Genomic DNA, 26,233 nt, shown 5'->3' with positions numbered 1-26,233 from the left:
GTAGAGATACCGACAGCGTCAATGAAATGCTCATGCCTTGGGCCCAGAGTGGAGAAGATAATTACTCACCCTGCTTCTATATAACGACGTTGTGATCGTCTGTATTCTTTCTTTTCTTGCAGCAGTAGGCGATGTATTTAATTTTTTCATTACTCTACAGCGGTCACGACCCCACAGCGGCAGCGTGCCGTGGCATGGGTACCAGTGACGTTTCAGCCTGCCTCGCCAAAGCATATGCTGGTGAGACACTCCTCATATGCAACAGCGCCGCTAATTGTAGCGCGAGGTGCCGTGACCGCTGCTGGCGGTACCCTAGCATCGCTGCCGGCCGGTGTGACCGAGCGGTTCTAGGCGCTTCAGTCTGGAACCGAGCGACCACTACGATCGCAGGTTCGAAACCTGTCTCGGACATGGATGTGTGTGATGTCCTTAGGTTAGTTAGGTTTAAGTGGTTCTAAGTTCTAGGGGACTGATGATCTCAGATGTTAAGTCCCATAGTGCTCAGAGCCATTTGAACCATTTTGAACGTAACATCGCTCTGGCGTTTATTAATCGGATAAGGAAGTACCACCCATCTGGCTAGAAGGTCAGGCCTACAGAAGCAGCACCGGGAGTCGCCGCCACATCCATGCTGCTCCCATTAGCATGACCGGGTAGCGGCACCTCAACCTCCTTCTCATCCTCGCCAAATTTCACGACCTCGCAAGGTATGGGTGCTCCAATCCGTACCTCTGTGCACCTTAACGACTCCATCCTCAAAAAGATGGACCGCATCACCCTGTGGTATTAGTAGTATTAGTGACAGAGATGATCCTGTGGCCAGCGGCAGTTCCCTCTCCCATCCTTTTACTGAAGGACATCAGGTCAGTGAACCACACAACAATTAGAATCTTCGGAGATTTCAGACGCCTTTGAGGAGCGAATCTCGTTCACAAGGCTCGAGAATCCGGCAGGAGGGTGCCGCGACCCTGTTGGTTTCCTAAGGTGTGGAAAAGAAGCTCTTCGAGGTAGTCCATGATCCGCGGTATACCGTCATTAAATGCTGTGAAATTCTCTACATTGAACTGTCACCCCCCGCCCGTCCCCCCAAAAATACCACTGGCTTTGAAGACACAAAACTTCCTTACCTTTGAGGGGAAAATGGCGTGATAACAGGGACGACATCAATCGCCGATTAGTTTCGTGAGTCCATCTAGAGTGCTACACTGGCCCAGTTTTATGAGATGGAAGTGAGACGAATACGACACCTGGACATCCATGGACATGTCTATGGCCCAGTAAATGGAGGTTCCAACTATATCACGCTCTTTAACGATGTAGTTGACTAGAAGGCAAGTATTAATGTTGATAATAAAACGGACCAAGCTTTCCAGCGAAAGAAAATACAATCGTAAGGATCATCCACAGTGCGTATCTCGATGCGGCACAGGTACTGAAGTGTGTAGGAGTTACAAGTTTCATGCTATCCAGTTCCTAGTCAAGATCCAAGCCATACTTAAATTTGAGGCTCACAATACTGGAATATGTTCAAATGTGTGTGAAATCTTATGGGACTTAACTGTTAAGGTCATCAGTTTCTAAGCTTACACCCTACTTAACCTAAATTATCCTAAAGACAAACACACACACCCATGCCTGAAGGAGGACTCGAACCTCCGCCGGGACCAGATGCACAGACCATGACTGCAGCACCATAGACCGCTCGGCTAAGCCCGCGCAGCATACCGGAATATCGGTTCACGTTTATTGCCTGGAGAAGTAAAGCAAAAAGAGCATACTTTCGTCGGCCTCTCCATTTCTCAGAATTTGCCATTGAGGGCAAGATGCCTGTGAAACCAGGTTGTTAGATGCTTAGAGAGCCCACAGGATAAGGTTATGATTGTAGATAGGGACGTAGACAGTTACTGTTGCACAATCAAACACACAACTTTATTTTTCTAAGAAACACTCATTTACACATTGATTTAAAGATCACAATTAAACAATATGGCTGAAGGTCTAGTTAAAGAAATTGAAATGATTCCTGGGCTGAAGGCCCAAAACCACACCAAAAACAAGAGCAGCTGAAGGCCTGGTCTAGAAATCAAAAGCAATTACCAATAGATGGTATAATTTTTTCCATAAAAACATAGAAATGAAAACAATTAGTGGCTGAGGGCCTTCACTATACGTCTGAAGGATTACTATGATTAAAACACATTAATGAACAATTTTTCCAACCAAGAAATTTTTTTTTCAAACTTACAACAGAACGACCAAAAGCCTAATTATAGAAATATTAACTTATTGCACGGCCGGAGGGAACAAACAAATCTGAAACAACGGCTGAAGGCCTAAACAACAAATCTGACAAACCATTTAAAATTAACCCCTTCCTTCCTATAAAAAATTGTCTTTAAAGAACACATGCAGCTGAAGGCCCTATTAAAAGAGGTTCATGTAAATCCTCAGCTGAGGGCCACACATAACACATCGAACAACTAATGGATTAGGGCCTAGATTACAAACAATTTCAGATATAACCAATTTTAAGGAAAATATTTTTTCTTTTTTAAAATAAGATCAATCTTCAAAATTTTAATTTAGCACGCGTGAAGCCTTCATGTAAAATTTAAAAAGAACTGAATTAATACACCGCCAAGTGCCCCGCACAACACTTCAAACTAAAATCAACATCACAAACAGTACAAATGTTACTCAGAAGTGTTCCAAGGGTCTTCCTGAGAAGGTATCTCAAATGTATGGTGAGTTGAGACGGGCAGGCAAGAGCTGAAGTAATCGGATGTCAACCCAAACTAGGGATGGCCCAAGGACCGACCAGCAATTTATCCAATTCCCTTCTGTCCGATGGCACAACGATGGAAAATATCTGCCAAGGACGAGGATGCGAACAGCACTTCGTTTTCAGAAATTGGCGTTTAAAAACAGCCAAGGGAACATTAACAACTCTAAGCAAGTATGAACTGAACAACTTAAAAGGATTTTGAACGCCATGCTGGACAGGGCAGGTAACTGGGGTGTTAACTGCCACATGGCAGAAAATACCGCTGGTGCATTTCACTGGTAAGTAACAGTGAATTTAATAATTAATCACAGTATAGGAAGACGGCTGCAAGATTTCGCCAACCTCAACACATCATAAGTTGCTGCCAGCCCGAACGGCCCAGGGAGGAACAACCCGCAAATGAACAAAGAGATGTCACAATAGTTGAGGCTTCATAACAGGTTAACTGATCACTTAACTTCAGCAATCCATGTTCGGTGGGCAACGAATTTTGTCGCTCTCGCAGCTAGCGCCTCTCGATCCGACAGCGTGGGCACGCCGCCAGCGGTCCCAGCCTGGTCTCGCGCCGCGGAGAGTTCCTCACTGTTCCGTCCCAACTGACTGACTACCGCACACACCACCACCCGGAAATACTAGCGGTGACACCAAAGATAGTACGACAGTACTAGTATCGATAAGCACTGCTGTAGCTATTTAAGGAGGCGAGCCAGCAACTTCGTTACGCCAGTAAGTAAGGAAGAGACAAGACGCCACTCGATGTGACAAAATGCCAAAGAGCAAATGGCATGAATGCGAGCCGCACACGGCTCAGCAGCCAGTAAACATGCTTTCATTCTACGATGAGAAAAATAACGGGAAAGGAAATTAGCATTATGTTTGGATCAAAGACCTGTCGGGACTCCCTTACTCCCAACGGACAAGCGATCACTACGCAAAGCATATTTGCTTCAGGTGTCTCAATTATTTTTCCTCAGACAAGTTATAAGCAAAGCATGTAGTAGACCGCGCATCCAAGTAACAAGGGAAACAAATTCATAAGGTTTAAAAATGCTCACGATCAGAAGCGATGGGTGTATGTAGTGATGCCGACTTTTAATGTCTCGTTTCTTCTGTGATCTGCTGTGAAGGTGACCCCATAATCTCACATACTACCTTTACAGAGAAACAACTACCATTTGTGGCAGCGTACCAAGTTGTATCGTCTTGTGATGCAAATCGTAACCGTTACAAATCTTATGTCAGCGATTACCCTGCCGTTCTGCTTTCCACTGAGCTCGAAGAACTTTCATGGGTCGTTGTTCCCATGACCAAATCGAGGGAGAATGAGGATTTGCACAATAACGCGGTTGATAGTTATATTTTCGGGATGCCATTTGATAGAAAAGCGGAAATTCTTCGAAGGGACCACATCTTACGTGGAAGTTGCACGCGTCTTGGAGAACCAGTTGCCGCCCGGGATTAGCCGAGCGGTCTCAGGCACTGCAGTCATGGACTGCGCGGCTGATCCCGGCGGAGGTTCGAGTCCTCCCTCGGGCATGGGTGTGTCTCTGTTTGTCATTAGGATAATTTAGGTTAAGTAGTGTGTAAGCTTAGGGACTGATGACCTTAGCAGTTAAGTCTCATAAGCTTTCACACACATTTGAAAATTTTTGGAGAACCAGTTACCAAGGCAGATACTTCTTTTCTTCCATAACATAAGCTGGTAAGATGCACGCTATCATGTAGAGATCTTAGCTGATTTCGGCGTGGAGAAAAATCAGGGCAGTGTCCTACCTGAGAGCGTCGAGAAATGTATTTTATTCTCCACAAGAACGACGTTCAGAATTACGCTGAGCTTCCATGACTCGCTAGGTTTTATGCCGTCACCACTCCAGAAACTCTTTGAAGCTCTACCTCGGGAGGATACGCACGTCACTCGAGCTGAATTTACCGACGAGGAGAAGTTTCAATTTATGTCAAGGAAGAGGCTTTTTCGTACGAGTAACTGGATAGAATGGCAAAAGTCAACGAAACAAGACTACCCAATAGAGCTTCATTCTACAGAAATTTTACAGGCGATACCATAAAGGATGCAGAGTATGAGCATGCCATGAATCTTTGGCAGGAAATCAACATCTCCACTTTAGGAGAATTAACACGTCTTTACATAGACACAGACGTGCACTTGATTGCTGATGTTTTTGAGAAACTCGAATGTCTGTGCATGGTCACATATTCTCTGGATCTCGCCTCTTTTACACGGAACCTAGGTTGTCTTGGGACACTACGCTCGAGAAAACTAAGCGCAGCATCGAGCTCTTGATCGCTCCCGACATGCTTCTTTTCTTTGAGCAAGTGATCCGTGGGCGACCTTGCCAATGTTTCCATAGGCTCACCCTTGTTTCGAGTTACATCATTTACTTGGACGTAAATAACTTATCAGGGCATACTATGCTACAGTCACTACAGACTGGGGAGTTTCGATGGGTTCCCGAAAACAAATGCTAGGGATTTGGTGGAATAATGAAGGAGGATATGCCGGCTGATTCCGACATGAGGTATGTGGTGGAGACCCACATACCTCACATACCCTATTAGTTTGGATGATGCGCATGCAGATTTGCCATTGTGTGCAGAGCAACTAGTTTTGTGAGTAGGTTCCACGCCAAAACTGGTGACAATGTCGGGGAATAAGTGGAAATATACACTACTGGCCATTAAAATTGCTACACCAAGAAGAAATGCAGATGATAAACGGGTATTCATCCAACAATTATATCATACTAGAACTGCCATGTGACTACATTTTGTCGCAATTTGGGTGCATAGAACCTGAGAAATCAGTAACCAAAACAACCACCTCTGGCCGTAATAACGACCTTGATAAGTATGGGCATTGAGTGAAACAGAGCTTGGATGGCGTGTACAGGTACAGCTGCCCATGCAGCTTCAACACGATACCACAATTCATCAAGGGTAGTGACTGGCGTATTGTGACAAGCCAGTTGCTCGGCCACCATTGACCAGACGTTTTGAGTTGGTGAGAGATCTGGAGAATGTGCTGGCCACGGCAGCAGACGAACATTTTCTGTACCCAGAAAGGTCCGCACAGGCCCTGCAACATGCGGTAGTGCATTATCGTGCTGAAATGTAGTGTTTCGCAGGGATCGAACGAAGGGTAGAGCCACGGGTCGTAACACATCTGAAATGTAACGTCCACTGTTCAAAGTGTTGTCAGTGCGAACAAGAGGTGACCGAGAAGTCTAACCAATGGCACCCCATACCACTACCCCGGGTGATACGCCAGTATGGTGATGACGAATACACGCTTCCAATTTGCGTTCACCGCGATGTTGTCAAACTCGGATGCGACCATCATGACGCTGTGAACAGAACCTGGATTCATCCGAAAAAATAAGGTTTTTACCTGTCGTGCACCCAGGTTCGTCGTTGAGTACACCATCTCAGGCGCTTCTGTCTATGATGCAGCGTCAAGGGTAACCGCAGCCATGGTCTCCGAGCTGATAGTCCAAACTGCTGCAAACGTCGTCGAACTGTTCGTGCAGATGGTTGTTGTCTTGCAAACGTCCGTCCCCATCTGTTGGCTCAGGGATCGAGACGGCCGGCCGAAGTGGCCGTGCGGTTAAAGGCGCTGCAGTCTGGAACCGCAAGACCGCTACGGTCGCAGGTTCGAATCCTGCCTAGGGCATGGATGTTTGTGATGTCCTTAGGTTAGTTAGGTTTAACTAGTTCTAAGTTCTAGGGGACTAATGACCTCAGCAGTTGAGTCCCATAGTGCTCAGAGCCATTTGATCGACACGTTGCTGCACGATGCGTTACAGCCATGCGGATAAGATGCCTGTCATCTCGACTGCTAGTGATACGAGGCCGTTGGGATCCAGCACGGCGTTGAGTATTACCCTCCTGAACCCACAGATTCGATATTCTGCTAATAGTCATTGGATCTCGACCAACGCGAGCAGCAATGTCGCGATAAGATAAACCGCAATCGCGATAGGTTACAATCCGACCTTTATCAAAGTTGGAAACGTGATGGTACGCATTTCTCCTCCTTACACGAGGCATGACAACAACGTTTCACCAGGCAACGCCGGTCAACTGCTGTTTGTGTATAAGGAATCGGTTGGAAACTTTCCCCGTGTCAGCACGTTGTAGGTGTCGCCACCAGCGACAACCCTGTGTGAATGCTCTGAAAAGCTAATCATTTGCATATCACAGCATCTCCTTCCTGTCGGTTAAATTTCGCGTCTGTAGCTGGCCATCTTCGTGGTGTAGCAATTTTAATGGCCAGTAGTGTATTATTCATTATAGTTATCTCGAGCAGTGCCTCAGCTTGGAGATGGAACTCGTTAGAATGACCCAGGCTATCTCGTTCAATCTGTCACCCTCACTTTCTGAGATGTCCGTTATGGTGTAAGAAAGTGCGTAGTCAGACCGAATTTTAAGCGGATCACTTTATTCAATAAGAACGTCGTTGCTGTGAAGATGGAGAAGACTGCAGTAGAGTTTACGTAGACCTATCCAAACTCCACATGTGCCGATTCCACTATGAGTTTTCGAGTACCCATTTCTCAGAACGTAGTTTGAAAGTCTCTTCGGGTTTGCTGCCGGATCCTAAAATCAACTTGACTCGTTATTTCAGCGATCCAGCTGGTCGCCATCTTCAGGGAAGTGCTGCTTCTGCTCATGAGGTTTAAAAATGGTTCAAATGTCGCTAAGCACTATGGGACCTGAGGTCGTCAGTCTCCTAGACTTAGAAACACTTTAACCTAAATATTCCAAGGTCATCACACACATCAATGCCCCAGGCAGGATTCGAACCTGCGACCGTAGCAGCAGCGCGGTTCCGGACTGAAGCGCCAAGAGCCACTCGGCCACAGCAGTTTGTAGGTCTGTAATCAAAAAAGAATTCGTTTCGCGCATTCGAAGGAGCTACACAGAGGCGGGCTAAGATTGTGCATCATATGGCATCGAGAGCCCTTTCTATCGCAGACTATTTGCAGTGCCTATACAGCGATGTTCGCAGGCACTGCATATACTACAACAAATTAGTATTCCGTCGAGAGAACGAATTTTACATTGTGGTGCAGACGATAATCGGCCTGTCGCCACATAACGATGGAAGGGTCTTTTGTGATGATGGGACTGAAACTCTCCCATACCCACACTGTTCACTTGTATCGAGAGAAAGGGTGTAGGACTCACTCTGAGTGAGAACAAAGTTTAAAAAATGTAAAAAGCATAATTTCAGTACCTCTGTTTCTAGTTATCGAAATATTTACTGATTTATACACATCGTGTGTACTGCGTACACCTGAAAATACGTCCGCGCACCATGTGCGTCATGTATATTGAAATAGCCTTTAAGTTTCGCCTACTGCTAGCCAAACAGTCCGATTAGTTTTCACGTGTAGGTGTATGTAGATACATTCATTCCATTGTAAATTATTTCACCTGTTTCTGTGGAATTTGTTTAATATTAGTATTACTGTTGGAGAAAAATGTACCTATGCATTAGTTATAGTCCTTTGTATCTCTGATGTGAACCAAAATTTTTCATACTGTACCATTTTGAATCTGCGATGTGAGTCAAAATATTTCAGTCAGTGATACTTTGGATCTGTGATGTGTACCAAAAGAAATCTGTCTGTAAAATATTTCAAACAGCTGTGATATGAACTGAAGGAACTCCGTAAAATATTTCACATAACATATAGATTTTTGTACAAAAATGAATTCGTTACGATACATCTTTGTTGATATTTTAAAAATCTCTGCCTTCACTAATGTGAATAAAGGCTGTGAAGGCGCACAAGATATAAGTTTGAAGCACAAGGGAGGTGACGTTTAAGTTGGAGAAAAACAATACACGAAATGATGACATGGGACTTATCCTATCGCACTGCCTGTAGTTGGGTTATGGTGGCAGGTAGCACGCGTCCGTGTCCGTTTCCAAAGACAAAGAGCCAAACATTCTAAAATTATATCTCCAGTGCTTGACGAAAATCACAAACGCAGTGTCCGGGCTAAGCTACATGGATTAGGATGAAATCAGTAAAAACAAAAAAGTACACACAAATTATAAGGTAAAAATTGATTTAGTACTCATCCAACTTAAAAGTAATTTTACATTTCAATAAGCAGGCACAATACAATTGTCACACATCTTCTTTTTCTTGAGTCGATGGACAGCAGAATACACGTAGAAGTCGAGGCCTTGAAGATTAGACACATCCATGCGATCTTCTCCTCCCCCTTCACGTAGATGATGGTATCCGTGTGCTCGAATATAATAATGTTGTAGGGAGTTCCGTACTTGTTCTCGGAAAGTACGCAGGAGTTACAATGTATACTGCGAACCTACCTGGCAAAGGTCAGACGTGTTCGTCTGGAATCTTCTCAACGAGTATACCTGCCCTCACGTTCGAATACTGTTCAAAATCTTTCTGTTGTCACGTCAGAATGTCCAAGAGAATTTGGATATTTGACGATTCGACCAATCGACGAAACGGAGACTAACCGTGAGACCCTCTCAAACACAGTCAGATGCTGATAACACAGCCTCAGCCTCAAATTCGTAAAATTTTTCTGTTAGCTGCCACAGGGTACAAATGTGATCAAGAGTCGACCGCCCAGAGATGAAGCCACATTGATAAGGGCCTATAATTCCTTCAGGCAATGGTTTCAAGTGGTTTAGGTGCAGCATTGAACTTTCATATTCTCACTTCTCATATTCTCAAGTAGTGAAAGCACGTGGTAGTTGGATAATTGTGTGACAACTCTCTTCATGAAGTTAGGACATATAATTCCACCCTTCCATTCTTCAGCATTTTTTTCCACTGTCCAGATGGTAGATATTAACCGATTCAACGCCTTCATCAATGCGTCCCCCCCTTCCCCAGACGCAGTATCTCATTTTCTCATTTGTGATACCACTACCACCTGGAGCCTTGTTGTTCCTGAGGGCCTTTAAGCGCAACACGGATTTCTTCCTCTGATGGATCAGGAATGTCCTCTCTATCAAATTGGACCCGTATCTGGGGTGTCAACACTGTAGGGCTGTCATGGTTCAATAAATTCTCAAAATGTTTTTTAAATGCGTTTGCCTGGTCTAGTGGTGGTACAACTTCAGCAGTCGCACTCATTGAAACCAATATATGTTGCCGGTAGACACCTCTGTCAGATCATGAGGCCTGGAAAAAAGAGCATGATGACTTTGACTCTTCGACTGGTATCAATGGAGTATTTTGGTTCAAAACTGGCTCTGAGCACTATGGGACTTAACAACTGAGGTCATCAGTCCCCTACAACTTAGAACCACTTAAACCTAACTAACCTAGGGACATCACACACATCCATTCCCGAGGCAGGATTCGAACCTGCGACCGTAGCGGTCCAGAGGTTCCAGACTGAAGCGCCTAGAACCGCTAGGCCACAACGGCCGGCAGTATTTTGGTGTTTCTGTTTCTTTTTCCTTATGAGCTGGTCTGTGTTTCCCCTCACCTCACAATAATCTATTCTTGTATCATCGGAAGATAGCTCTAGCCATTTCAGCCTCCTCGCTGACCTTGTTTCTACGGGTTTCCGCCATTCTTCATCAAACCAATTTTGACTTTTACGCTTTGGAAGGCAAACAAGCTCTTCATTTGTACTCAGTAGCACTGCATTCCGTAGTCCCAGTCATGCGCCATGCTCCTTTCCGCATCTTACAAGGTTGTGACATGTTCTGCAGTTTTTTCTCGGTTGCGCTGTCTACTGCTACATCTTTCATTATTTTGCCATTTGGTTGACAGTTTCAGACCTAGTTTGGCTGGCTACAACCAAAAACTGGTCGGAGTTCGTATCTGCCCCGCGGAAGGTTCGTACATGTACTACGCTTCCATGATGCCCTCGGTGAACTAGAACATGATCGATCTGGTTCTTCGTACTTCCATCTGGGGACATCCAAGTAACCTTCTGCATTTCTTTACGTGTGAAGTACGTGCTTCTGTTGTTTTTTCTCATTGTTTGAGCGAAGTTAATTGGCCTGACACAGTTCTCATTGATTGTATCACTGCTACTATCAGGGCCAATTGTTGGGCGATACTTCTTATCTCTTCCCACTTGGGCTTTGAAATATCTTATTACCGGTTGGATTGAATGCTTAGGTAGTCCATCTGCTACATTTTCTGGCACGAGAGAGAAATTGTTCAACTTTTAATAGATGACACATTATTCGAGCTGAGAGTTTTCATCAAAAACTTTCTCATTTGAATGCTACATTATTGGTTTGCCTCAATAATCGACCTCAAATGACTGGAGCTCGAATACAAGGATTTAGGTGTCAGATTTTGCACGCGAATCTCGAGTGGAACCGGAGAAGTATAAAGTGACTAACTTTCAGAAAGTATTTAAAATATTAATTGCAGAGTTAACATATTGATACAGATGTTATGGCGACTGCAAAAAATTCTGTTCTGACATGATATACTTCGAGGTCGCCAGTTAAATGACATGCCTCGTCGCAGACTCGCGGCTATGATACAGTTTGAAAAACGAGAGGGAATATTTTTAAATTTTTATCATATATAACTGGAAGGTTGCGCTGTTTCTCACGAGGTCGTATAACTGACGGCCAAAAGTGTTTTTCAGTCTGCACGAGACAAATGCAAGCTGGGACGCGGAATTCTTATCGAGTTCCGCCTGTGGTCGGAGGGATTTTTTTCCCTCTTTTTGTTTTGTTTTGTTTCGTTCCTGCCACGCCCTTTTCTCCGCCTCTTCATTCACGGCAGCAGAATCCAGTTAAAGCACAAAAGAGATACTTTATTGCTGCTTTTCACGCTGGGTTGTTCCCCGGGGTAAATCCATTGTTTCAGTGGAAACGAGAAGCGAGGACTGCTTTATTTTACGCAACTCTCTCTTTTTTTCGCCAAAAGGAAAAAAAGAGGCAAAAAAAGAACACGAATGACTGGCGAAAACTGAAAAGAATGAGTTGAGGGGCAGGGGAAATGAATCAGAAATTAAGAGTTGCTCGCGGAATTGTGAGCATGTTTTCTGTTTGCCTCTTCCATCTTTCTCCATGGCAGCCCTTCTAACTAAATCAGTCCTTCGCCTGAATTCCCGTATTTCTTTTCGTTTACATTTCCGTTTCAAATGAAGATTGATTTCTATAGTTTCCTATCGGCTGCAAAGTGATACACTTTCTCACCCAGAAAATGAAGAATTCGTCGCGGCGGAGACGTTTTAGAGCGAGAATGTTTCCAAGCAGTACTACTGCCATCTGACGAATCTAAGATCAAAGCTTACACAAACAATTTATTTTGTTGGTATATGTAAATAGTTCCGATCTTTACAACATCATAGGATATTAACTACGTCATATATCAGTTGCAAATGAGGTGTACGATCGCGTTTCAGACCGTTTTCCATATGTGGCAGAATATAATCGACATAAAACGAAGATATTTGGTACTTTCATATGATTGTTAGGTGACGGTCCTGACACGCCTGGTTACTTCAGCATTCCATTCAAGTTTAGACGACACACTGAAAGAAGTTCGTAATTCTGTCCTTGTCATGCGATAGGAATTGAACCTTAGTTGTTGAGCATTTACGTCTACATCTATATTTACGTCTGCATGATTGTTCACACTCAGTTGGTTAACAGAAGGTTCTAGATATAAACCTACATTATACCATTCCATTCTCGAACTGCGTGTGGGAATTCTCTTATTGTTGTCAGTGCTCTATATGTAACTGGGGGTGGGGCGACAAAAAATTTCGCCTTTCGGAGGAGAGAGTTGTTACAAGAAGTTACGTGAATATATTTTCTCGCAGTGGAAAGCGACTCAGTTTGATGATCGTAATACTCACTTTTAATGAGGATGAAATAATATCAATTCTTGACAAAACAAAAAGAACAGCCTTATTTTGGACTATGTCTATGTCTTCTGTCGATCCTACCACATACGTATCGCGCTCAGTGCATCAGTATTCTTATAAGAGGATTTTAAATCGTAGTTTAAGGAGTTTCATCAGTTGATTTGTAGTATCTACCAAGGATTTCGTCAATGAAGAGTAGTAACAGGTTTGCATCAGTATTCTTATAAGAGGATTTTAAATCGTAGTTTAAGGAGTTTCATCAGTTGATTTGTAGTATCTACCAAGGATTTTGTCAATAAAGAGTAGTAACAGGTTCACCTTTCTCGTTTCACTATTTCAGTTTAAGTTGTTCCTGGTTGTAGTTCTCGAAATTTATTTGATTTGTAATTTCTGTAACTGAGTCGATTATCATGAAAGAGAAATTTAACGAAACTCCCATCATAACCACGCAGAGGACTTCGCCCCCTTTGTTTTTTGACCAGGTGCTACTTTTTCCGATCATTCGAAATTCACGTGTAAATAATTATGTAATTCGTTTAGATTTTCTGCCAAAAATCTATGACGGCTTCTCAGATTATCTCCTGAATCACTACATACAGTACGAGTAAAGGAAGGTGTCACATTTTCCTACAGGTCAACTGGTCCAAACTAGTAGATAAATTTCTATACTCGTACGTCCAGAAACCATTATCTATTGAGATATTGGCCAATCATCCCAATCTGCCCTTTACGCGGAAGTAAACACTATAGAAGTGCTGCATGTGGTTACTCCGTATTCTGGCTGAATTCAGCCGTTTTTGCAATGATTCACGCTCTCTTTCAGATAAACCTGGCTCCGTTCAGACTGCGTCAACTGCATTCGTCACACGTACCTGTAACGACTGCACATGGTTGAAGCATTGGACGTACTTCAGTGCCTATAAATGTCCATATATCCAGAATCCTACAGATTCGTATCCGGCGAAGTGCAAGCCCATGTCAACGGACCTACTCGACCAAACCATAGGCCTTGAGATGTTGCAGTTAGGTGTTGTCCTACGAACGGCTGAAAATGAGTTGGTTCCTCGTCGTCCATAAACCAATGTCGTTCTCTATCTACATGTATAACGTTCTCCGCCGTATAATTCATCGTGAATAAATCGGTAGTACACAGAACCAGTTAATCCGTCTAGTAAAGTGTATGGCGCCATGAATCCGCCACTAACAATTTCAGCCGGTACGTTGATACTGACGCGATCGTGATGCCTCGCTTCTATGATCATTCGAGGACCTGGAAATTTGTCGTAAGGACTATGGGACCAAACCGCTGAAGTCATCGGTCCGTAGGTTTACGCACTGCTTAATCTAACTTAAACTAACTAACGCTAAGGAGAACACACACCCAGGCCCGAGGGAGGACTCGAACCTCCGACGGGGGTAGCCGCGCGTACCGTGACAAGACGCCCTGACCGCACGGCTACCCCGCTCGGCTCGAGGAGCTGCACCTGCCCACATGTAAGTATTGTCATAATTTGCTACGCCATCTCTTGTGAATCCTGCCTCATCTCAAAATACTACACACTAAGCGCCACAAACGAAATGACCCTTCTCAGCAACAACTGGTCTTTAGTAACTATGAGTTTTCTTCTAGTTTTGACAAGTGCTACTTCCTATAGGAATATGTGACACTCTTTTGAACAGTCTGTACACAGACCAAAAAAAGGTAGTTGCTAGTCACACATTCTGAGCAAAAGGCAGTTATCATTTCGGTTTTACGATGTTGGTTCGCATCACTTACTACGTACTGTGAGCTTAATGACAGAAAATTACTTATTCTGTCACGTACCTGAAATTATATCCTATAGGCGTGCTAGTTTCTTATAAGGAACAATTTAAAACTAATAATTCAGTAATATTAGAAATTTAACTGTGTCGTAACACTCGCCAGAATTAAAACATCGCCAAACAGTAGTAACAAACGGAGAAATACATAAAGCCAGTCGGAGAGGAATTAATTAGAATCTATTCATTAGCCTTCATTTTTGTTTTAAGTATTACTGATGATTTTCGCAACAAAAATGAAAAGTAACGTCACTAATAATTGAAGAATGTGTTTTATTAATGCGTATTACTTCTGATTATTTTATGAAATAATGCTGTTCATTCTATCGTGTTTCAACGCCATTTAATGTGATTATGTTTCATAATTAAAGCACAATTTATAATTCACGCACAGTTTTTACTTACTTTTCAATTTGCATGTATGCTTTATGCGTGGAGGCATATAGACAATCAACAATTTCTCCGCCGCTCTTTTCGAGTGGAATGGGAAGAGAAATGACTAGTAGTTGTCCAAGGTACACTCCGCTATATATCATACGGTGGCTTGCGGATCACGTATGTTGATGTAGCCGTGTAACATTGCTGTTATATTTCAGAATGTTTCCGAGTGATTGCATATTGTGCTGCTTCAATTTCGCTGCGTTTCGCGTGAGTGGTTGATGATTATCTACAGTCGTCGTTGAGGAGACGAAGCTCTGACATTCACTGCTTTAGTGAAAGAGCACACCGTATTGAAAAGTCGATAAGTGGGTTGTTCCATCAGATAGTGTAAGTCCCGTATCTCAGTTACGTCCTCCTTTTCACCCGGCTGTCGAAACACTTGTCTCGTAGGGATGTACGCGTACACTCTGAGACAAAAAAAAAAAAAAAAAAAGAAAAAAGAAACGACGCTTCACGAAAGACTTACCCGTTTGGGTCAGTTATTCGGCTTGGCATTGATTGATAAAGTTGTTGGATGCCCTGCTGAGGGATATCGTGCGAAAGTCTGTCCAATCGGTGAAAGTCACGCTGATAGCCCACTGCCGTGCAGCCATCTCCACACAGGTCTTCACTGGTCATTCGGGCTCAGGTCGAAGCAGGGCTCATCACTGAAGACAGTTTTACTCCAGTCAGTGAGATTTCAGGCCGAACACAGCGGTAAGACGGCGATATTGGACGCCCCGTTTCCTTGGCCTCCATGGCAAACCATCCTTGGCCTACGTTTCAGCAAGATAATATACGGCCACACACGGCTAGAGTTTCTACTGCTTGTCTTCGTGCTTTCCATATTCTACCTTGGCCATCAAGGACACTGGACCACTCTCCAATTGAGAACGTTTGGAGCACTATAAGCAGGGCCCTCCAACCAGCTCCGGGGTTTGACTATCTAATGCACCCGTCGGACCGAATTTGGCACGATACCCCTCAGGACGACATCCAACAATTGTATCAATAAATGCCAAGGTGAATAGCTGCTTGAATAAGGCCAGAGGTGGACCAACAAGTCATTGACTTGCTGAATTTGTGAAGCACTTTCTCTTGAATAATCATCCAGTTTCTCTCAAATTGTAATCATTTGTTGTCTGTGTATGTATATAACATCTATCGATTTCCGTCTCATTCAGTTAATTCCTTCGTAGAGCATAGTTTTTTTTCTGTGTTTCTCTGAAACCTTTCAGTATATTGTAACGTCTCTAATGCTATCTTGGATTAAACTGCCATTTTGTTTAATCTACACTGAGTTCAGAAAAGTTTCCAATTTTCTTCTTTGTTTTGATAAATTGTGTTTTCACTTACAGACGTATACATCGTCCATTTGTAATATCCCACAAAGGAGGAAAAGTAAATAAAAAGAAAGAAAATATTTTCTTTCGAAATGTTACAGAAGAATATCTAAAGATGGTTCGTAATGGCAGTGTTTTATTATTTTCGTAACAAATGACTTTCTCTGATCTCAACTAATCACCACCTATTGCATTATCAGACCATAATGAAAACGCCCTTTGCATTTCAGAATGGCTTTCTTTCATTTGCAATTTCATTCTGTAGAGTATTTATAATTTTATTCTTTTATAATTCTCGTGTTTTGAATATTTACCTGCAAAAGACGCTACACGAAAGATTAACATTACCTCCAAGACCTAAATTATTTTACTTCAGTCGAAAAATTTTTCGTACATTGTTAGTTAACTTCAATCATATTTCACATACATCTGTGATTTTCAGCGAATTCAGTCGAATCCACCATAGGAGTCGGGGGAAGGTTGCGGGCTGTAGCCTTTCAAAAGTTAAACGTGTAAATGTCTATAGCTCACTCTGCTAATGTTTACGGAAAGAAACAACAATCTAAGTAAGACGTCATGATCTACATCATACACAGGACCAGATGAAACCAATACTGTGGTGTCACCGCCAGACACCACACTTGCTAGGTGGTAGCTTAAATCGGCCGCGGTCCATTAGTACATGTTGGACCCGCGTGTCGCCACTGTCAGTGATCAGACCGAGCGCCACCACACGGCAGGTCTCGAGAGACGTACGAGCACTCGCCCCAGTTGTACGACGACGTTGCTAGCGACTACACTGACGAATCCTTTCTCTCATTTGCCGAGAGACAGTTAGAATAGCCTTCAGCTAAGTTAATGGCTACGACCTAGCAAGGCGCCATTTGTACCATTGCATGTATCTCAAGATAGTCTCACTTGTATCATCAAGAATGCTGTATACCAAAGGACAATATAAAAGTTAAGTGTTCTAGTAGCTACGTTCTTTTCTTTATCACATTCATCACGTATCCTGTTCCAGACTTAACGCCAGACGGCGTGAGTTGACGCGTGCCCTTTCGGCTACTTCACTGTGGACTGGCTGCCTTAACAGTCCACTAAATTTGGCGCAGTCGGTAGGACGCGTTATTGCTCTTTTTGTCCTCGTATCGCTCTCAGCCCCGCGATGGTCGCTCGCCGGCTGAGTTGCTCCACGGTCCTCCTCATCGAACCTTGATGTCTTTGCTGCATCCGCCGCATCAGGTTCCTGTGCAGCGGCAGACTCCTGCTTTTGTTCCTGGCGACGTTGTCTTCTATCGCAACTATCGCGGTTCACGGCGTTGGCTCGCGGGGCGCATTCTTCGCTGCCTCGGCCGCGCGATGTATTTGGTTTTGGGGGCCTCTGGTGTGGTGCGTCGGCATCTCAATCAGCTGCGCCTCTGTCGTCGCCCGGGTTCTGCCGCTCCCCGTCTGCTTTCAGCGACGGTGCCGACCGGTCAGCGCCTTGGGGACCCATCTACTGGCTCGCCTCATCCCCAGGTGTTACCGACGCTGCCTTCCATTTTGCCACGTGGCGTCGCGCCGCCGCTGCAGCCGCCGCAGCCGCCGCCGGCGCCGCCCGCAGTGGAAGCTTCGCTGCAGCCGCCAAGTGCCTCCCTGGGTCACGCGCCGCCGCTCGCTTCCCGTGACCAGCTGTCCTCCACCATGGAACTCTTGCCCGCTCCGGACCAGATGTCGTCGCGCGTCGGATACCCCGACGCAATGGAGGTCGACCCTTCGGCCCCTCCTGTCTCATTACGGGCGCATACACCGCATGTTGACGTGCACCCTGGACTAGGTTTTCAGGCGTTTCCTAGCTCCCCTCGGAGCGAATGGCAGGGTGCGGGTGGCACAGCCTTGCCTGTTGTTAGGCTCCCCACCTCATCGCATACGTCAACATGGGGTCCTCCCCACGGCGGGCGGAAGCCTTATCACACGACCGTTCGCCGATTTACGGGGGAGGAATGTGGTGTCACCGCCAGACACCACACTTGCTAGGTGGTAGCTTAAATCGGCCGCGGTCCATTAGTACATGTTGGACCCGCGTGTCGCCACTGTCAGTGATCAGACCGAGCGCCACCACACGGCAGGTCTCGAGAGACGTACGAGCACTCGCCCCAGTTGTACGACGACGTTGCTAGCGACTACACTGACGAATCCTTTCTCTCATTTGCCGAGAGACAGTTAGAATAGCCTTCAGCTAAGTTAATGGCTACGACCTAGCAAGGCGCCATTTGTACCATTGCATGTATCTCAAGATAGTCTCACTTGTATCATCAAGAATGCTGTATACCAAAGGACAATATAAAAGTTAAGTGTTCTAGTAGCTACGTTCTTTTCTTTATCACATTCATCACGTATCCTGTTCCAGACTTAACGCCAGACGGCGTGAGTTGACGCGTGCCCTTTCGGCTACTTCACTGTGGACTGGCTGCCTTAACAGTCCACTAAATTTGGCGCAGTCGGTAGGACGCGTTATTGCTCTTTTTGTCCTCGTATCGCTCTCAGCCCCGCGATGGTCGCTCGCCGGCTGAGTTGCTCCACGGTCCTCCTCATCGAACCTTGATGTCTTTGCTGCATCCGCCGCATCAGGTTCCTGTGCAGCGGCAGACTCCTGCTTTTGTTCCTGGCGACGTTGTCTTCTATCGCAACTATCGCGGTTCACGGCGTTGGCTCGCGGGGCGCATTCTTCGCTGCCTCGGCCGCGCGATGTATTTGGTTTTGGGGGCCTCTGGTGTGGTGCGTCGGCATCTCAATCAGCTGCGCCTCTGTCGTCGCCCGGGTTCTGCCGCTCCCCGTCTGCTTTCAGCGACGGTGCCGACCGGTCAGCGCCTTGGGGACCCATCTACTGGCTCGCCTCATCCCCAGGTGTTACCGACGCTGCCTTCCATTTTGCCACGTGGCGTCGCGCCGCCGCTGCAGCCGCCGCAGCCGCCGCCGGCGCCGCCCGCAGTGGAAGCTTCGCTGCAGCCGCCAAGTGCCTCCCTGGGTCACGCGCCGCCGCTCGCTTCCCGTGACCAGCTGTCCTCCACCATGGAACTCTTGCCCGCTCCGGACCAGATGTCGTCGCGCGTCGGATACCCCGACGCAATGGAGGTCGACCCTTCGGCCCCTCCTGTCTCATTACGGGCGCATACACCGCATGTTGACGTGCACCCTGGACTAGGTTTTCAGGCGTTTCCTAGCTCCCCTCGGAGCGAATGGCAGGGTGCGGGTGGCACAGCCTTGCCTGTTGTTAGGCTCCCCACCTCATCGCATACGTCAACATGGGGTCCTCCCCACGGCGGGCGGAAGCCTTATCACACGACCGTTCGCCGATTTACGGGGGAGGAATGTGGTGTCACTGCCAGACACCACACTTGCTAGGTGGTAGCTTAAATCGGCCGCGGTCCATTAGTACATGTCGGACCCGCGTGTCGCCACTGTCAGTGATCAGACCGAGCGCCACCACACGGCAGGTTTCGAGAGACGTACGAGCACTCGCCCCAGTTGTACGACGACGTTGCTAGCGACTACACTGACGAAGCCTCTCTCTTATTTGCAGAGAGACAGTTAGAATAGCCTTCAGCTAAGTTAATGGCTACGACCTAGCAAGGCGCCATTTGTACCATTGCATGTATCTCAAGATAGTCTCATTTGTATCATCAAGAATGCTGTATACCAAAGGACGATATAAAAGTTAAGTGTTCTAGTAGCTACGTTCTTTTCTTTATCACATTCATCACGTATCCTGTTCCAGACTTAACGCCAGACGGCGTGAGTTGACGCGTGCCCTTTCGGCTACTTCACTGTGGACTGGCTGCCTTAACAGTCCACTACAAATACAACACTTAAAAGCACAACATTAATTTTGCTCAAACTTCATAGGTGCACAAGGGATCAGCATCTCCAAATTTTATTATTTCAGTTCGCCAGTATTTACTCCCGGCAACTCACACGAGGACTGTGAAAGTACTCTCTGTGTTCGGACAGTACAAAATTTCGGTTAGCCCTACTCTTTGTCAGCAGTTAACCTCTACTAAAAGTGGGAACGTGTCTGAGGTCTTCCTATAAGAGCTAGGAGGCCAAACGCCAGACTTATTTCCGTACTTGTATGGTGAAATTATGCTTTATCAAATTTGACATCATTAGAACCGTATATAAAACCAAAGGACATGCGGCGCACTTCACAGACATTAGTTACACGATAGGCGTGAAACTTCCTGGCAGATTAAAACTTTGTGCCCGACCGAGACTCGAACTCGGGACCTTTGCCTTTCGCGGGCAAGTGCTCTACCATCTGAGCTACCGAAGCACGACTCACGCCCTGTCCTCACAGCTTTACTTCTGCCAGTATCTCGTCTCCTACCTTCCAAACTTTACAGAAGCTCTCCTGCGAACCTTCCAGAACTAGCACTCCTGAAAGAAAGGATATTGTGGAGACATGGCTTAGCCACAGCCTGGGGGATGTTTCCAGAATGAGATTTTCACTCTGCAGCGGAGTGTGCGCTGATATGAAACTTCCTGGCAGATGAAAACTGTGTGCCCGACCCGGACTTAAACCAAAAAGAAAAGAAATTATGGACTCCAGACACGCTGTAGCCGCCAAAATGTAGCCAAGGGCAGCCACTCGCTGGGCGTCATCCTACGTACTGGTGACTGAAGTTTCTGCTGGCATTTACGAATTTTGATCTAATTCCTCTTGCATTTGAGAGCAGCATCTGCACAACAAATAAAGCTGCAATAATGTAATTAGATTGTCACAAACGTCTATTTGAGAAAAAAGAGGAAAGCAGTCTGGACCACAGCTATCAATGCTTTACAAATTATCATTTCAGTAAACTCCAAACCAATGGAATTAAAAAAATTTATAATTCCATTAACAATACAAAAGGTTCTGAGGGCCGTTTCGAAGGTTTCAATCGAGATTACTAACAGACGAAGAAAACAGTGTCAGGGGGTTGTGCTTGACAGTGCTACAGAATGGGTCACTTACCGCGTGATGGTTGCGCCTTTGGCGGCGTGCCTAAATGTACGCTCGTGTGGTCTTGGCAGCATCCCCGTCCAAGCAGTGCACTGATTGCACCAAGAGCTGTGTTGGTCACGGGTGCGGCCGGTCCTGAGTATCCGGCGATAACGACAGTGATGCTCAGAGGACAAGTGGTACCAGGCACTTCATCACGGCGCTTCTTTTTGAGTCTCCAATGGAAATCTCTACAAACGTCTTCAGCAAGCGTCTCCTTTGCAGATTCGAAGTCCCTGCACTAATTCGGTCTCTGCGTTTCAAACAGATCTCTCTCTTGGTGTGGGTTCAAAATGGCTCTGAGCACTATGGGACTTAACATCTAAGGTCATCAGTCCCTTAGAACTTACAACTACTTAAATCTAACTAACCTAAGGACATCACACACATCCATACCCGAGGCAGGATTCGAACGTGCGACCGCAGCGGTCACTTGGTTCCAGACTGAAGCGCCTAGAACCGCTCGGTCACACCGGCTGGCCTTGGTGTGGGCATGCACCAAATTGGTCAGCTCATGTTTCCTTTCTAGCTAACAAAACTATTTGGGATCTTCCTCCTACACAGTTAAGTACAAACCACAATTCCCACATAACGTAAACTATGCACAAACGCCAAGAAATGTATTCTTAGCAGTTAGTATGCCATTTGACATATTCTCTCCCGTCTGCTGCGTGTTAACATACGATGCACTGTGGACGTCCCAATAGTCACCTCTGCCTTTGTATTCACAAACGTACCGGTCACTGGCGAAACATACACTATGTGATCAAAAGCATCTGGACACCCCCAAAAACATACCTTTTTCATATTAGGTGCATTGTGCTGACACCTATTGCCAGGTACTCCATATAAGCGACCTCAGTAGTCATTAGACATCGTGAGAGAGCAAAATGGGGCGCTCCGCCGACCTCACGGACTTCGATCTTGGTCAGGTGATTGGGTGTCACTTGTGTTCTACGTCTGTACGTGAGATTTCCACACTCTTAAACATGTCTATGTCCACTGTTTCTGATGTGATAATGAAGTGGAAACGTGAAGGGACACGTACAGGTAGACGGCGTCTGTTGACTGACGGAGAACGCCGACAGTAGAAGAGGTTCGTAACGTGTAATAGGGAGACATCTGTCCACACCATCACACAGGAATTACAAACTGCATCGGGATCCACTGCAAGTACTATGACAGTTAGGCAGGAGGTGAGAACACTTGCATTTCATGGTCGAGCGGCTGCTGATAAGCAACATCTAACGCCGGTAAATGCCAAACAACGCCTCGGTTGGTGTAAGGAGCGTAAACATTGGACAATTTAACAGGGGAACAAAGTTATTTGGAGTGACGAATCACGGTGCACAATGTGGCGATCCGATAGCTGGGTATGGGTATGGCGAATGCCCAGGGAACGTCATCTGGCAGCGTGTGTAGTGGCAACAGTAAAATTCGAAGGCGGTGGTGTTACGGTGTGGTCCTGTTTTTCGTGAAGGGGGCTTGCAACCCTTGTTGTTTTCCGTGGAACTATCACAGCATAGGCCACATTGAGGTTTGATGCACCTTCTTGCTTCCCACTGTGGAAGAGGAATTCGAGGATTTCGATTGCATATTTCTACACGATCGAGCACCTGTTCATGAAGGCACAGTCTGTGGCGGAGCGGTTACACGACAATAACATCCGTGTAATAGACTGGTCTGCACAGAGTCCTAACCTGAATCCTATAGAACACCGTTGGAACGTTTGGAACGTCGACTTCGTGCCAGGTGTCACGGACCGCATCGATATCTCTCCTCAGTGCAGCACTCCGTGAAGAATGGGCTGCCATTCCCCAAGAAACCTTCCAGCACCTGACTGAACGTATGCCTGCTAGATTGGAAGCTGTCATCAAGGCTAAGGGTGGGCCAACACCATACTGACTTCCAGCATTACCGATGGAGGGCGCCATGAACTTGTAAGATATTTTCAGCCACGAGTACGGATACTTCTGATCACATAGTGTACTTTCTTAAGCTGGAACTGCGTGGCCGGTACGCTTCCTGATGGAATACAGGGTGTTACAAAAAGGTACGGCCAAACCTTCAGGAAACATTCCTCACACACAAATAAACAAAAGATGTTATGTGGACATGTGTCCGGAAACGCTTAATTTCCATGTTAGAGCTCATTTTAGTTTCGTCAAATTGTCAATTTTCACAATCAACATGTGTGGGCTGACAAGAATCCGAACGCAATTGTGCAATCACGTCATCAACACAGATTTTCTGTGAACGTTTGGGCAAGCATTGTTGGTGATCTCTTGATTGGGCCCCATGTTCTTCCACCTACGCTCAATGGAGCACGTTATCATGATTTCATACGGGATACTCTACCTGTGCTGCTAGAACATGTGCCTTTACAAGTAGGACACAACATGTGGTTCATGCACGATGGAGCTCCTGCACATTTCAGTCGAAGTGTTCGTACGCTTCTCAACAACAGGTTCGGTGACCGATGGATTGATAGAGGCGGGCCAATTCCATGGCCTCCACGCTCTCCTGACCTCAACCCTCTTGACTTTCATTTATGGGGGCATTTGAAAGCTCTTGTCTACGCAACCCCGGTACCAAATGTAGAGACTCTTCGTGCTCGTATTGTGGACGGCTGTAATACAATACGCCATTCTCCAGGGCTGCATCAGCGCATCAGGAAATTCCATGCGACGGAGGGTGGATGCATGTATCCTCGCTAACGGAGGACATTTTGAACATTTCCTATAACAAAGTGTTTGAAGTCACGCTGGTACGTTCTGTTACTGTGTTTTTCCATTCCATGATCAATGTGATTTGAAGAGAAGTAATAAAATGAGCTCTAACATGGAAAGTAAGCGTTTCCGGACACATGTCCACATAATATATTTTCTTTCTTTGTGTGTGAGGAATGTTTCCTGAAAGTTTGGCCGTACCTTTTTGTAACACCCTGTATACAATGGAGGCTGATGAACGTCCTTTGGCGTCTTTTGGCGTGTGACTCCAAACTGCATACGTGTCAGCAGGCGACTATCGTTTCTGGGTGGCTAGTTGAGTGCCTCCTCTGATCGATACATTACAGTACATACACACGTATCATGTAGACTGCATAATTATGGCAACAGCACTGTAAAAGAGGTGAAAAGTGTGTAGCGGCAAGTGATATCGATCAGTCGATATAGAAGATAGTGGTATATATCAGTATATTCTGTCTTCAAGTTTGTATTCATTTGTTCCATTGTTTTGGTCCTCACTTTTAATATATTTTGACACTAACTCTCAGTGTTTGTAATACCCGCCTTAGTGTAAATATATGATGTAATCTTGCAAGTGTGGCGCTTATTCTTTCTCGCCATCGGTTTTATTCACTTACGGTAGATAGCTAAAGTTGGCGCAAGTTTCCAACGGATGCGACGCGTAACTGCTAGAATTTCCGGAGATCACAGAAATCAAAAATGGTTCAAGTGGCTCTGAGCACTATGGGACTTAACTTCTTTAGGTCATCAGTCCCCTAGAACTTAGAACTACTTAAACCTAACTAACCTAAGGACATCACACACATCCATGCCCGAGGCAAGGTCATCAGTCCCCTAGAACTTAGAACTACTTAAACCTAACTAACCTAAGGACATCACACACATACATGCCCGAGGCGGGATTCGAACCTGCGACCGTAGCGGTCACGCGGTTCCAGACTTAAGCGTCTAGAACCGCACGGCCACAACGGCCGGCCACAGAAATCAGGAAACCAGGAAAGGCTTGCAAGCACGACACTAAGCACTAAATTCTGACTCCACTCCGATCTCCAGTAAAAAGCTGCCCACGCAGTCTTACGCCAAAAAATTCGCCGCAGTTAAGGAAGACAAAGAGACACACCTTACTGAAAGCATCCTGTCTCCTTCACAAAAACAGGACGAAATTGGCACCTTTGGGGGTTGTGGAGTCAGAAGTTCCTGTACTATTCCGGGTAGATAACCGTTACCTCAGGTGGCTGCAATGACGCCTTAGCGCGAATGACAGTTTTCAACGTTATTGACTACCATAAAGTGCACAACGGTTTCCCGTAGCAAAGGGTGACAGGAAGATGACTGCTAGCACTACTCCATTTGGATTGTTCCATTTCAACTTTATGCCCTTTGATCTTCAAAAGGCCGCACAATTATGGCAAAAGTTTACTCACCAGGATTTTAGATGAGATTTTGTAGACATGGACGAATTTATCGTCTTCATCGACAATACGAAACAAGACACACAGTTACGAACCCTTTTTCAGAGGCTTAAGGACTTCGAAGTGGTAATCAAGAAAGACAGGTGGATTTTCAGGAAAGAGAACCTACATTTTCTCGAGTTCATCGTCTGCGCTAAAGGTCTATCTCCTGAAAGAGTACAACTCATCCTTGGCTTATCGGTTCCGATGAATTTCATGGAATTATGAAGATTCTTGAGAACTATTAATTTTTACCGGACGTCATCTGCCACAGGCAGCTGTGAAACATGTTCCTTTGACTGCACTTCTGAAGGGAAAGTTCACCTCAGGGAACCAGAAGGTACAGCGGAACGAGAATGTACTGGAGGTGTTTAAGGATTTTACGGATGCTATGGCGAGGGCTGTGTCATTACAGCATCCTATTCACGATGCCAAACTGACAGATGTAGTAGGAGGTGGATGAAGAGATTAGCGTTCAGCGTCCCATCAACAACACGATAATTAGAGACGGAGTACAAGATCTGATTAAGGAAGATTCGATAAGGAAATCGGCCACGCCCTTTCAAAGAAACCATCTTGGAATTTGCCTGAGGCTATTTGGGGATATCACGGAAAACGTAATATGGATGACCGGACGCGGGTTTCAACCGTCGTCTTCCCGAATGCGAGTCCTGTGTGCTAACCACTGCGTCACCTCATTCGGTGTTGCCACGGCTGACGTCAAGTGGTAAACATTCGGCGAGACATTACCACAGAGGACCAATGGTGATTGGCAACTCCTG

Source organism: Schistocerca nitens, chromosome 5 (genome assembly GCF_023898315.1).
Source record: "Schistocerca nitens isolate TAMUIC-IGC-003100 chromosome 5, iqSchNite1.1, whole genome shotgun sequence".
NCBI lineage: Eukaryota > Metazoa > Arthropoda > Insecta > Orthoptera > Acrididae > Schistocerca > Schistocerca nitens.
The sequence above is the reverse complement of the archived record's forward strand: the minus strand, read 5'-3'. Positions refer to the sequence as shown.